This window comes from Belonocnema kinseyi, chromosome 9 (genome assembly GCF_010883055.1).
Source record: "Belonocnema kinseyi isolate 2016_QV_RU_SX_M_011 chromosome 9, B_treatae_v1, whole genome shotgun sequence".
Lineage (NCBI taxonomy): Eukaryota > Metazoa > Arthropoda > Insecta > Hymenoptera > Cynipidae > Belonocnema > Belonocnema kinseyi.
In genome coordinates, this window is record NC_046665.1 from 125414724 (window position 1) to 125428024 (window position 13301).

Here is a 13301-nt window from a genome sequence, read left to right on the forward strand (position 1 = left end):
TCTTTTTATAATATTGTTCTTGCATTGAAAATTAATTTAGTTTATAATTCTATTTTTTGTTTATAAAAAATTATGTTTAATTAAAAGTTAATCGTTTTGATTAAAAATTCATCTTTTTTGTCAAAAATTTTACTATTTAGTGTCAAGTTCATCCGTTTCAATTAAATTTTAATAACCTGTAGAAAATTTCATTTTTCGGATTACATATTAACTTTTAAAAACTAAAATATTCTCTTTTTGTTTAAAATATAATATTTTTAATTAAAACTTTATCTTTTGTTGAAAATTATTGTATGGTTAAAGAATTAATCTGTTTTTTATTATTCGTAACATAGATTTTCAAATTCCATTTTTTGTCTTGTATCAGAAAAAAACGTTCTGCACAATTTACTTTAAAAAAATGTTAATCGCTGAAAGATTCTGCTATGTAATGTGTACAACCTGGCTGAATTTAAGTGAATTCTATCTTATTTTGAATACTTCATATTTTACTGTACTTGGATTGAAAATTAACTTAGTTAAAAATTCTATTATTTGTTAAAAAAAATTCTTTTAAATAGAAAATTAATCTTTGTGATTGAAATTTCATTATTTTTGTTAAAACTTTTACTATTTGCTGTCAAATTCGCCTGTTTTGGTTAAAATTTTTAATAACCTGTAGAAAATTTCATTTTTTTATTGAATATTAAGTTTTGTCTACTAAAAACTGAATTATTCTATTTTTGTTTAAAATTTGATATTTTTTATTAAAACTTGATTTTTTTAGTTAAAATGGAATTATTTGTTTGAAAATTACCGTATTTTGTTGAAAATATGTGTTTTTTATTAGAAATATAAATATAAAGACCCGATACATGTTTTAGTTATTATTTGCATTCAATGTCAACATTAAGTATTATTCCTGTGATGCATGGAATTTGATATAAAATTTCATTGCTGATAAAAAATACGGTAGCAACTTATTGAGATTTTGAGGTTAATATTACATTTTGCAAGTCAAGAGCGAACTGCTCGAAGTTAAAAAATTAGTCAAAAAGACGTAACCTAAAAACATAAAAAGCTATTTTTTATTTTAATCCTGATTAAAATAATTTCTGTTTTTTCAACAAACATTTTATATATTTGAATGAAATCTTTGTGTAATTTGTAAGAAAAATTTCAGTAAAAGCTTAACTTTCTTAAAGTTTTTGTAGTACATTTTTGTAACCTTTCATAGCGAAAAATAATATTTGATAGATTTTTGTAGATATATACGGAAAATTTACATTGAAGTGGCCAAAATTATCTAATTCTGCGACCAGCAGTTCGCTTTTGTATTATAAAATTAATTCTTAACCTCAAAATTTCAAAAGTTGTTATCGCATTTTCCACCAGCAATGTACTTTAATAACAAATTTCATGCTTCATAGAAATATCACTTAATGTTAATGTTTATATTAATAAAAAATAATAGATTAAACATTAACTTATTATGAAAAATATATTAACCCTACCGATAGAAATCTCAGAATATATGCTAAAGATTCTCAAGGCTCTGAGAAGTTCGGAGAAATTCTCCGCAGACACTCATATTTAATGGTTCAGATAGCTCGCTCAAATGCTTTGAAGGCTTTAAAATGTTCTTTCCGAACTTGAAATAAAAATACGATCATAAATAACAAACAGAGAGGCTTAAATTGAAATAAGAATTCGATCATAACTAACAAGCAGATGTCCTGTATTGCGATTGCAGTGGCACGGGTGGAAAGGTGGTGGTAAATGAGAAGCGTTGATTGGTATTATCTACCTCGAAATTTGATTCGATTATTATTCCCAACAGTGATCCAAAAATATTTGCGCATGCTTGAACTGTGCGTCGCTCATTGGCTCTAGCTCGCGTACGTATTTAAAAATCAAGTACAGACGCGCACCGTAGCCAATGAACGTCACTCAAATCCAAGCAAGCGCAGATCAAGCCAGCTCCGTTGGGATCATTTAACTTCAAGAAAACGCGTGTAACGTTCCATTACTGTCTAACTCACGGTGACTCACGAGAGTCCCTTTCGCACGCGTATAGCCATCAAAGAACGAGCAATCGTGAGAATTTTTTCAATATTTTCCAACTCTGTCTAACCCATTCATAACTCGTGTCTCACGCATATAGCATTGAAAATCGAGTAGTGTGATTTTTGAATTTGATTAAAAATCGTTTTTTTTTTAGTAAATTAATATTTGTATTTAAAAATTCTTCCTTTTTAAGTGAGAATTCAACTTTTTCTTCAAGGCTTCTTGAATTTGATTGAAAATTCGTTCTTTTTATAATGACCTTTTGGCTTAAGAATTTATATTTTTTAGTAGAAAATCCAACTTTTTGTGAGAAAAAGTGAAATTTGTTCAAACTTCGTTTTTTTTGCGGTAAAAATGAATCTTTTTACTTAAAAACTCCAGTTGAGAATTCTTGAATTTTAATAAAAATGCATTTTTTAAAGTAAATTAAACTTTTTCTTTAGTTTTTTCTTTAGTTTTTTCTTTAGTTTTCTTTAGTTTTACAACTAGGTTTTGAAGTTGAACTATTTTGTTACAAATTCGCCTTTTTTGGTACTGAATTAATCTTACTTGTTTAAACATACATTTTTTGTTGTTAAAAATTCAACTTTTTTTTAATTCCTGAATTTTGTTACAAATTCTTCTTTTGGGTTGAAGATTTTAACAACTAGGTTTTGTCCTTTTCGTTAGTAAATTAATGCTTTTGTTAAAAATATTCTTCTTTTTTAGTTGAAATTCTTCTTTTTGGTGCACTATTCTTGATTTTTGTTAAAAATACTTCTTTTTTCGTTGAAGATTCCGAACTTTAGTTAAAAATTCATCTCTTCGGTTGAAAATTGAATAATTAGATTAAAAATTCATTTTATTAAATGAAAACTTTATTTCGTAATTGAAAATATAATTGAACTGTTTTGTTAAAACTTCGTGTTTTTGTTGAAAATTAAAGTTTTTGGTTGAGAATTCTTTAATTTCATTGAAAATTCTTATTTTTTGGTATGAAAGTTATTTTTTGTTTAAGAATTCATCTTTTTCCTTGACGATTCAAATTTTTGGTTGAAAATTCTTGGAATTGGTTAAACTTTTTTTCGGTAGACAATTAATCTTTTTGTTTAGAATTTTAAAAACTAGGTTTTAAAGTGGAACAATTTTTTCTTAAAAGTTAAAAAAATTTTCTCTTATTTCTTAAAAGATCAACTTTTTGATTGAGATTTTTTTCGTATAATTCAACTGTTCTGTATAGAAGATTTGTCATTTTGTCTTGAAAGTTCAATAATTTATTAACAAAAAATCAACCATTTGGTAGAATTTTTTTTACAATAGAGAATTATAATTTTTTTATTTAAAAGTTTAACTGTTCCATTACTGGATTTTATGCTTTCACGATGATTGTCTCAATGAAAGTAAAGTTACTCGTCTATTAACCTTTTACAATGTAGAGAATTTTTTTTAAAGTTTATTTCCAAATGAGGAATGTTTTTGGTAGGAAATTAATCTTCTTGCTTGAAAACATTTTTTTTTAGTTGAAAATTTAACTTTTGGATTGAGAATTTTTGTATTTGATTGAAAAATCGTTTTTTTTTTGTAGCAAATTATTCTTTTTAGTCATAAAGTTGTCGTGAAGATGTCGTAACAATGTCGTAAAAACATTGCCAAATTTTTTGCCCACTGGGTATTGACGGCTGCGAGGCGCACGAATATTCTCTAAATTTGAAATTCGAACAGCCAATTAAAATGGCGAGCGCCACTTTTAGAAGAATGATATTTTGGTTACATGCAGTATCAATGATATGGGAATTATGATTGGTGACGTTCCGAGTAGTGAATTTTAGCATTTGCATTTATTCGAAAAAAATACAGAATGTGGCATGATAAATCGGAAAAACAATAATCATACGCTTGCTGCCAACAAGTTAACCATTTTTTTATGGTTACCAAAAGTGTGAACTTCCTGTGGCTTGGGGTTGTTAAGGTTATTTTACCTTATTGTTATGTTTTGTTCTATTGTTATTGTTTGTTATTGATCTTTTCTAGCGGTTGTTATTAAAATTTACCAGCGGTTCTTATTTATCGTTGCCAAGGGTTTTCGTTTTCCATTGATAGGTACATGCCAGCTTTCAGATCAAATACATTTTAGTACTGTGTAATCCTTGATAAGCCACGGACCCCAAACGAGTCGAATAAAAAGCTGCTATATTATGAACCGTTCGAATGCTCCACAATGAGGCTGAAGCAATGATTTGATCAGTGGGGTCCTAAATCTTAATGCGAGCCTTAAGCCTAGTTTTACATGTGATTAAAGACTGGTTAAAAAGTGTTAGAGCGTTTGCTGTCACTGCCATATGCACAGGGTGGAAAGGAGAGGGACCTTCGTGACTATCAGACCACCCGCATTATTTTCCATGCTTTTTTACCTGCTCCCAACACTTTCACTGATTCACCTGTTTCTGCCCGAAACACAGATTGTGTGCACAAGTGTACAGTAGAGGGTAAATAATAGACGAGGTGTGAAATGCATGACCACTAGCCATGACGCTTATCAGTTTTTACAATTTTTCATTTCCTAACAGAGTAAATCAATCTGATCCTGAAATTGGATTAAAATAAATAAAAACAACGCTTTTATACAAATTTTGGATTTTATATTTGATTAGCAAATCACGCAACAGAATGATATGATTCCCAAGGTCATGAGTAGAAACAGCTCCTGCGATCGGGTATCTCCAAGAGAAATCAGACTCGGCTAAGCTCGGCGGCGTTCGGATGGAGTCGGCCCCTCGCCCGACTCACTCGGGCTGTGTGTGCATCATGAACGTGCGAATGTGAGAATACTTCGTGGTGTGAATGTCAGCGCTTAATGAAAGATTTCCAAGATTTCTAAGAGTTCCAAGAATTCCGAAAGTTCGAAGAGTTTCAAGAGTTTTAAAAGCTTCAAGAGTTCCGAGAGTTCCAAGAGTTTCAAGAATTCTGAAAGCTCCAAGAGTTTTACGAGTTTCAAGAGTTCCTCAAGGAGTTCTCCTAAGACTTCCAGCGCAGCAATCTGAGATTTCTCAGTGACTAGCCCCTCGCGATCAAAAAAAATTTCCTACATTTTTTATAACAAAAATCATTTGGTTTCGTTACTCATACTCTTTCTTCATTTTCAAAATCCTTGATCATATATATTCAAACACCCGCATTTTAATATTGTAATACTTTTAACATAGATTATTTTGTCAACTGAATAAAACTGTGTTTCAAATAAAAGTTTATTAATTAATTTTAAAAAATATATTTTGTACTATAAAAGAAGGCTTTTCAACACAATACTAGAACTTTTAACAAAATAATTGAATTTTTAACAAAATAGTTGAATTTTAACCTCAAAGAATAAATTCCCATAACAAAGTGTCGTAGTTTATATTTACATCAGAAAAGATTAAATTTATACCAAAAAAAAAAAAAATGAATTTCCTTAACCAAAAAGGCGAATCTTCAACAAATACAGATTTTTCACTTAAAAAAGAAATAAAAGGTTATCTAAATTGTTGAACCTTCAAGCCAAAAGATTAATTTTCTCTACAAAGATTAAATTTTAAAAAAGAAACAATGACTTTTCAGCATCAAATTAATTTTTCACAAAACTGATGGATTTTTACCCAATAAAAATGAAATTTTAAACCAAGAAAATTATTTTTTTCACAAAAAAAAGGAATTTTCAAATAAAAAATATGAATCTTAAAAAATCAAGAAAGTTGTATTTTCAGCTAAAAAATTAATTTCTAAACAAAAACAGGGCTTTTCTACTATACGGTTAAATTTGCAATCCAATAAGACATAAGCCTTCAAAAAATAAAATAAATTCTTAATAATGTAGTTCAACTTTTACCCAAGTAGTTGAATTTTCAATTAAAAAGGATGATTTTTTAACAAAATAGTAAAACTTTCAATCAAAGGGATTAATTTTTAACTGAAAATATAAATTTACAAAAAAATTAGTTCTTAGCAAACTGCTTCAATATAATGTTAAAAAAAAAATAGTTGAACACTCAAGCAAAAAAAATCATTTTTAATCAAAAAGTGGCATTTTTAGAAAAATAAGATTTTTACTAAAACAGATGAATTTTTAAATCAAAAGGATAAACAAAACATAAAATAGTTAAATTTTATTTTACAAAATAGTTTAGTTGACTTTTTACGATCGAAATATGAAATTTCAATCCCAAAAGAAAAATTTTTAAGAAAAAGGATCACTTTTTAACAAAATTGATGAGTTCTTTACCAAATATTTACATTTTTATCAAAAAAAGATTAAATCTTTATTAAAACAAATAAATGTGCATTTACAAAAAATTGAATTTTCATCAAAAAAAGATTCCAGTTGCTTTTTCAAGATCCTAATATGAATTTTTCATAAATAATGAGTTTTTAGCAATGAAATTGCATTTTCAATTAAAAAACACACATTTTTCAACCAAGAAGGATAACTGAATAGTTTAATTCTGTACTAAATAGTTGCAATTTTGTAAAGGAAGATTAAATTTCTAGTAAAACAAAGGAATTTTTAATAAGAACTACTGTTTTTTAAAGTTGAACTTTCATCCAGAAAAGATTCTAGTTAATTTTTCACCACCGAAATATAAATTTTAAAACATGAGTGAATTTTCAACAAAACAGTAGAATTTTCGAAGAAAAAGTATGACTTTTTAACAAAATAGTTAAAATTTTAACCAAAAAGTTGAATTTATATAAAAGAAACATAAAATTTCTCTGAGAAGAAATGAATTTTTGAATTAAAAATTTTTTAATAGAGAAGTTTTTATTCAGAAAAGATTAAGGTTCTCATTTCAATACCAAAATATTAAATTTAAACAAAAAGTAAATTTTCTACGAAATAGTTCAATTTTCAAAAAAAATTTTAATGTACCTTCATGAAGAAAAGATTCTAGTTCATTTTTCAACACCAAAATATATATTTTAAATAAAAAGTTAATTTTTTAAAAAAATAATAGAATTTTTGTTAACAAAATTGTTGAATTAAAAATTAAAAAAGACAGGCTTCAAAAATATAGTTTAATTATTAAAAAAAACAGTTGCAGTTTTAACGAAGATAGATCATTTTTCTGCTATAACAGATGAATTGAAAAAAATTAGTCAAACATTCATCCAATGAAGACTCCAGTTCACTTTCCAAAAACAAAATACGAATTGTAAACATTAAAAAAAAAAAAATTTATGACAATTTTGTTTGAAAAAAAACGCTTCTGTTTCAGCGCTGAATATCTTGGAAGCTATGCATAAGAGAAAAATCTCCAAAGAGTACTTTTTTATTTTTACATGTAGAATAAGTATTCGTGAAAAAAATAACTTTGAGAAAAAAAATTTTTTTTATTTTTTACCATCTTGTATTAAATTAATATTTACTAACTTTTACACATAAAAGAATATCGTTACCAGATTTTTAAGCTTTTGTAAATTTTTGTGAACACAAAACTTTTTATCTCGAACAATTTCTCTTAGAGTGCACAAAAAAAAAGTTTTAGCTGTCCCAGCTAATCGTCTAGCTGGATTTCGTATTCCAAGAAAATGTAGCTCTATTTCCTAGATTTCTAGCTATTTAAGCTGAATTTTCCATCTAGAAATAATGTAGCTGATTTATCTAAATTATTTCTAAATCAAAAATTTAGCTGAGCCAGCTATAAATCTAGGTGACACAGCTATATTTTCTTGGAAGGCTAAATTCAGCTAAACGGTTTGACAAATTTGTGACAAATCTTTCATAAAGAAGACCATAATTTTAAATTAATTTTAAGTTTAAATGATCATCACCAATGCGATTGACAGCAGCAACAGCTCGAAATGAGAGTCCTAAAATATGCAGTGTTATTCCTACACTTTACACGATGTCCTTCCGCATAAACAGTCAAGTGGTGCATGGCTCGTGCCCCATAGATTTTATATCCGTCCTTGTTATACCCCATACATACCCCTAAAGCAGTAGACACCATGAATCCCCGTTACTGCTGGCAGCTCATTAAACACCCACAGAACCCTCGGTCGACCCGCACCCTGATTTAACTATTGTTTAGCTCGTGTGTGTGTGTGTGTGTGTGTATGAAAGTCTAGAATGGACGTTTGTGTGTATGTGGGCGAACCTGCGCTTCCCCTACTTACCCCACTCGCAAACACACAAGTGATATCAGACAGCCTTGCACGTGCAAGCAATTGTGAATTAGTGTTGGAAACGTAGGCTCTGATCCAAAGTTGGGGGCAGTTCGAGCCATCTGTCCATATTTGGTACTATGACTGCCTACGTACATGCAGTGGTTCTTACTTTGATATACTCTCCGGCATCTGATGGAGTTGATCTTAAGCCTCGTTTTCAGCACTGGGAGGGTTCGAAACAAGATTTGCTCAAAGAGGGTGAAGAACCTGCAACAGCTACCACAAGCTTCTTTGTTCTAGAATGTAGAGAGGGAGAGGGAACGGAAATACAGTTAGTGAGATTATTGATAAAAGTAGCTTCTCTTATTGATAATTAATTTTTATTGTTCTCTTCGGGGCTGGAGACTCGAGAGCACAAAGAAAAAATAACGTTTCACTTTGACAAGAAAAGGGCGTTAAAATTCACTGGAATATAATTGACCCAGCAAACATTGTTACAGAACAGATCTGTAACTGTTCTAGAACACAAAATAACTTGTTCTAGAACAGGTTAATAACAGGTTACGAACATGCGAGTGACTATGTCATCCACCATACGCTAGAATAATTCTGTAACAGATCTAGAACTTTGTGCAACAAAGAACTTTGGGACCGATCTGCAACATTTCGAGAACAATTCTAGAACTTCGTTACAAATGTTGTGTAACAAATCTGTAACAGATCGAGAAGGCTGCGATGTGACAATCGATCTGTAACATTTCTAGAACAGTTCTAGAACTCAATTACAAATGTTGTATAACAAATCTGTAACAGATCTAGAACGCTGTGACGACTTATCTGTTCTAGAACAAAATTGGAACAAAAGTTATAGAACGTCTGTGATTGGTCAGTTATAGAACAATAAAATAATAATTGTTCTAAAAAGGTTATTAATCTTTGTCCCTAATTTGTTCTAGAACACACTTGTAAGAGGGTTCTAGAACTTCGATACAACAATGTTACGGTACAGTTCTAGAACAAACTTGAAACAAATATTACAGAACGTCTGTAATTTGTCAATTTTAGAACAATAACGTCTCAACTGATCTAAAACAGTCATTCAGTTTTGTCTCGAATTCGTTCTAGAATACACTTGTAACAGGGTTATAGAACACACTTGCATCAGTGTTCTAGAACTTCGATATAACACTATTACAGAAAAGTTCTAGAACTTAATGAAATTCTTATTAGATTCTCGAAGATCCTCTATTCAGTGTGTCTTAGATATTTTAATATGAATGCGTTATCCCAGGAACGAATTGACCGTCGGCCCACGGTCGGGCCAACCGTCGATGCTGGCCCAACCTTCGACACAAATGATAAAGAAAATAATAATTTATACAATTCGAAACTTTTTTAAATTTAATTACATTAATTAATTAAATTAAATTTTTAACAGAAATGATTTTTTCAAAAGTTATTTTTGAAATTTTTATTATATAATTTTCATTTTTCATCATTATTAAATGCATCATTTGCACAAAAGGTTACTTACACACATAATCGCATTCTTTCACGCTTAAAAAAATCGCACCGCCGAGGATTCGAACCCTGCCTATACAACTTAAACTAGTGTATTTTACCACGTACTCTAACCACTTCGCTATCGAAGCACTTGAAGTTTGGTTACAAGAACTCTGCTAAATAGTTGGACGCTCCTGGGGCTCCTCAATAATGGAAATATTGTTAAAATCGCCTACTTTTTATAGAGTAACATTATTTAGAAATGTTTCAATATTATATGATAAAAAATAAAGAAATTTGTAAAAAAATAATTTTTGAAAGAATGTTTCTTACGGTTTTTTATAATTTTACGTTTCTCACGTTATATTGCGAGAATTTTTGATAGAAACATAATGATTATTAAATTTTTTTGAGATTATAATTGTTGAAATTATAACATATTTATTAAACAAATGCTTTATTCGGGCCTTTATGGACAGTAAAAATTTATTTTTTCAATGCCAGTCTTTTCAATTAGGAGCTTAATGACAATTTAAGCAACATTTATAATTAATTTATGAATTGAATGATTTTTTAAACAAATCTAATGGAAAAAGACATTACTCAGGCATTTTTTGACATAAAAATTTGATCTCAACTTTTTTAATTAGAAGCTTTATAATATTTTTGGCAAAATTAATAATAAAATTCACTTTTTTACATTGTAAATGATTGTTTTTTAATTAAAGTTTATATAGTTAATTGCTAGTTAAAACTTATCTTTGTTTACTAGAAAGTCAATTATTTGATTGAAAATTCTTTTTTTTTAATAAAAAAAAAAAAGAATAAAATGTACAAAAATCTTTTCTTTTTTAATTTAAAATATAACTATTAATTGAAAAATAAACTTTTTGTTGAAATTTTATAGTTTCGGGGTGAAAATTCAGCTCTTTTGTAATAAAAATTATTCTCTTTGTCTAGAAAATTCACATAAGTGGTAAAAAATTTAATTATTTTGTTTAACGCTCTTTTTTGTTTTTAATCAACTTTTCTGAGTGGAAATGTAACTATTCCATTTTTGCTTAGAAATATTGTTTTACTTTAGAAATTTCACTATTTTCCTTAAAATGATTGCAGTTTGTTGAAAATTCATCCTCATAGGTGGAAACATAATTTTTTTGTTTAAAAATTCGACTATTCAGTTAAAAGTTTATGAATTTTGCTGAAAATTTATTTTTTGAGTTAAAACTAATTTTTTCGACTTTGATATAACTATTTGATTGAAAATTAAATTTTTTGTTGAAATTTAATATTTTTATTTTGAAAATTCAACTGTTTTTTATAAAAAGTTTATCTTTTGTTTTACAAATTCAATATTTTGGTAGAAAATTCGAATTTTTTCCGAAGCTAAAAGTATTTTCCAAACAAACCTTGCAGATTTTATTCACCGCTGATTAGTCTCGAACTTTCTTTTTTTCTCCTTAAATTCAAAATTTGATTTTTGAAGTATTTTCTTGTAATTTGCTTAAAATACTATGCGAATCTGAATAAACAACATTTTTAATCCAGAAATATATTTTTTTCAATTATAGTTTCATTATAGTATTTATAATTCATAAATAATATTTATCATAAAGCAATTTTTCATTGTTTAAATTCGGGAAATTTCTAGTTCAGATATTTTATAATTCGGCAATTTTCTGTCGAGGATTTGGGACAAAAGAAAAATCCCAAAAAATTAAATTCCTGACTCTTTCAAATTCCCGAATGGGAAAATTTTCAAATAATAAAATTCCTCACAGTAGTATTAAATTATAAAATATCCAAATAATAAAATACCCGAAATTAAACAATTGAACAAGCTTCTTTATTAAACATTAGTTATTCATTGAAAATACAATAATAAAATATTTTTATCACAGAATTTTTTTAATATTTGAAGTTTTGATCATATTTATAATATTCAAAGTTCCTGATAAAAAATTTAGGGAATTTCGAGATAAATCAGCGGGGAATTGAAATCGGCATAATTTTATTTTTAATTATATTAGTTTCTGAGAACATTTAAGGGGAAATTTCTTTTCTGTTCGAGGTACACGTGTTTTCAAATCAATTTTTGGATAAAATTTTCATTGAATTATTGTTATTTTAAATTTAAATTGTAAATTTTCGAAGCTCTGAACATTAAAAAAATTATTTGATAAAAATACTTTATGATTGTATTTTTAATAAATAAATAATGTTCATTAAAAAAAAATTCTTCAATTAATTAAATTCGGGAATTTTGTAGTTCGGATGTTTTATGATTCGGGAGTTTTCCGAATAGAAAATTTTATTATTCGAGAATTTTCGAGACAGTTTTAAAATTTGGTAATATTATAAACTTTTCGGGAATTTACCAATTAGGGAATTTTATTTTTCGGGATTATTCATTCGGGTGCAAAAATAAATGCATTTTTTTTTGTTTAAAAAAATGATATTTAGAGGTGTTGCAAGCCCCATGAAGTTTAACACGTATTTCCCATTAGTGAAAAAATGGGTTTTGCGAGTTTTTGGCACTAATTATGACTTTTTTGCGGTTTTCTTAAAGCAAATTGTTTCTGCCACAGAAAAAAACATTTCATGTTGTTAATTAGATGTTTTCATGAATTATTTTGACAATTTATTATTGTTTTCCCCCATTTTCTGGTAGAATGGAGTTAGAAAGACTCGATTTTTTTCAAAAAAATTTCCACTTGTCCAATTTTCAATTCAAGGAAAATGATAGTTCATCAATATTAACAAGAGTGCCTGTCTAAACAATTCATCATTATTGTTAATAATATTCTCTTAGAAAATTACTAAGAAATTGCAGTTTAAAAAAATTCACTTTCGGTAAAATTTTTAAGTGAGAGAAGTTATGTAATTAATCGAAGTCAAGAAAATTAATTTTTTTAACAATTAATTATTAATAATAATATTCTATTTGAATATTGCTAGAAAGATGCCGTTTTTTGAAATTTATGGGTTTTATCCAATTTTTAATTAAAGTGAGGTAATAATAAATTCAAGTTGACAAAAATAATTGTTTAAACAAATTATTATCATTGGTAACAATATTCTCTTTACTTAATTATTAGAATATTGCGGTTTTTTCTCACATTTTCAATTATTAGTCTATTTTTAATTAGGTGTGACTTAATAATTAATCACACTTAGCAAAAATAATTGTTTAAACAAATTATTATTGCTTATGACTATCTTTATTTATATCAATACCTGATATTTGCGGTTTTACAGTAATTTTTAACTTTTTGTCCTTTTTCCACTTAGTGAAGTTTGATGAAATTTATCAAAAAATTTGTTTAACAATTTAATATTCTTTTTAACTATCTTTTCTTAGATAATTGCTCGAAAGTAATGTTTTTCCAAAATCTTTAACTTTGAATCGTCTTTTTATTTACGGGAAAGTTTTATTCAATATGATCGGTGTAGAAAATTTGAAGCATATTTTGAATATCTGTTTTATTTCAGAAAAATATGTTGACAAAAAATAAAGAGATTATTTCAAATGTTATTTTAAAAATAGTTTATTTATTATTAAATTTACAAAGTTTATTTATTAATTTTTTATAACTAAGCAGAAGAAGCAGGGTTAAAATTTTGCTTTAAAA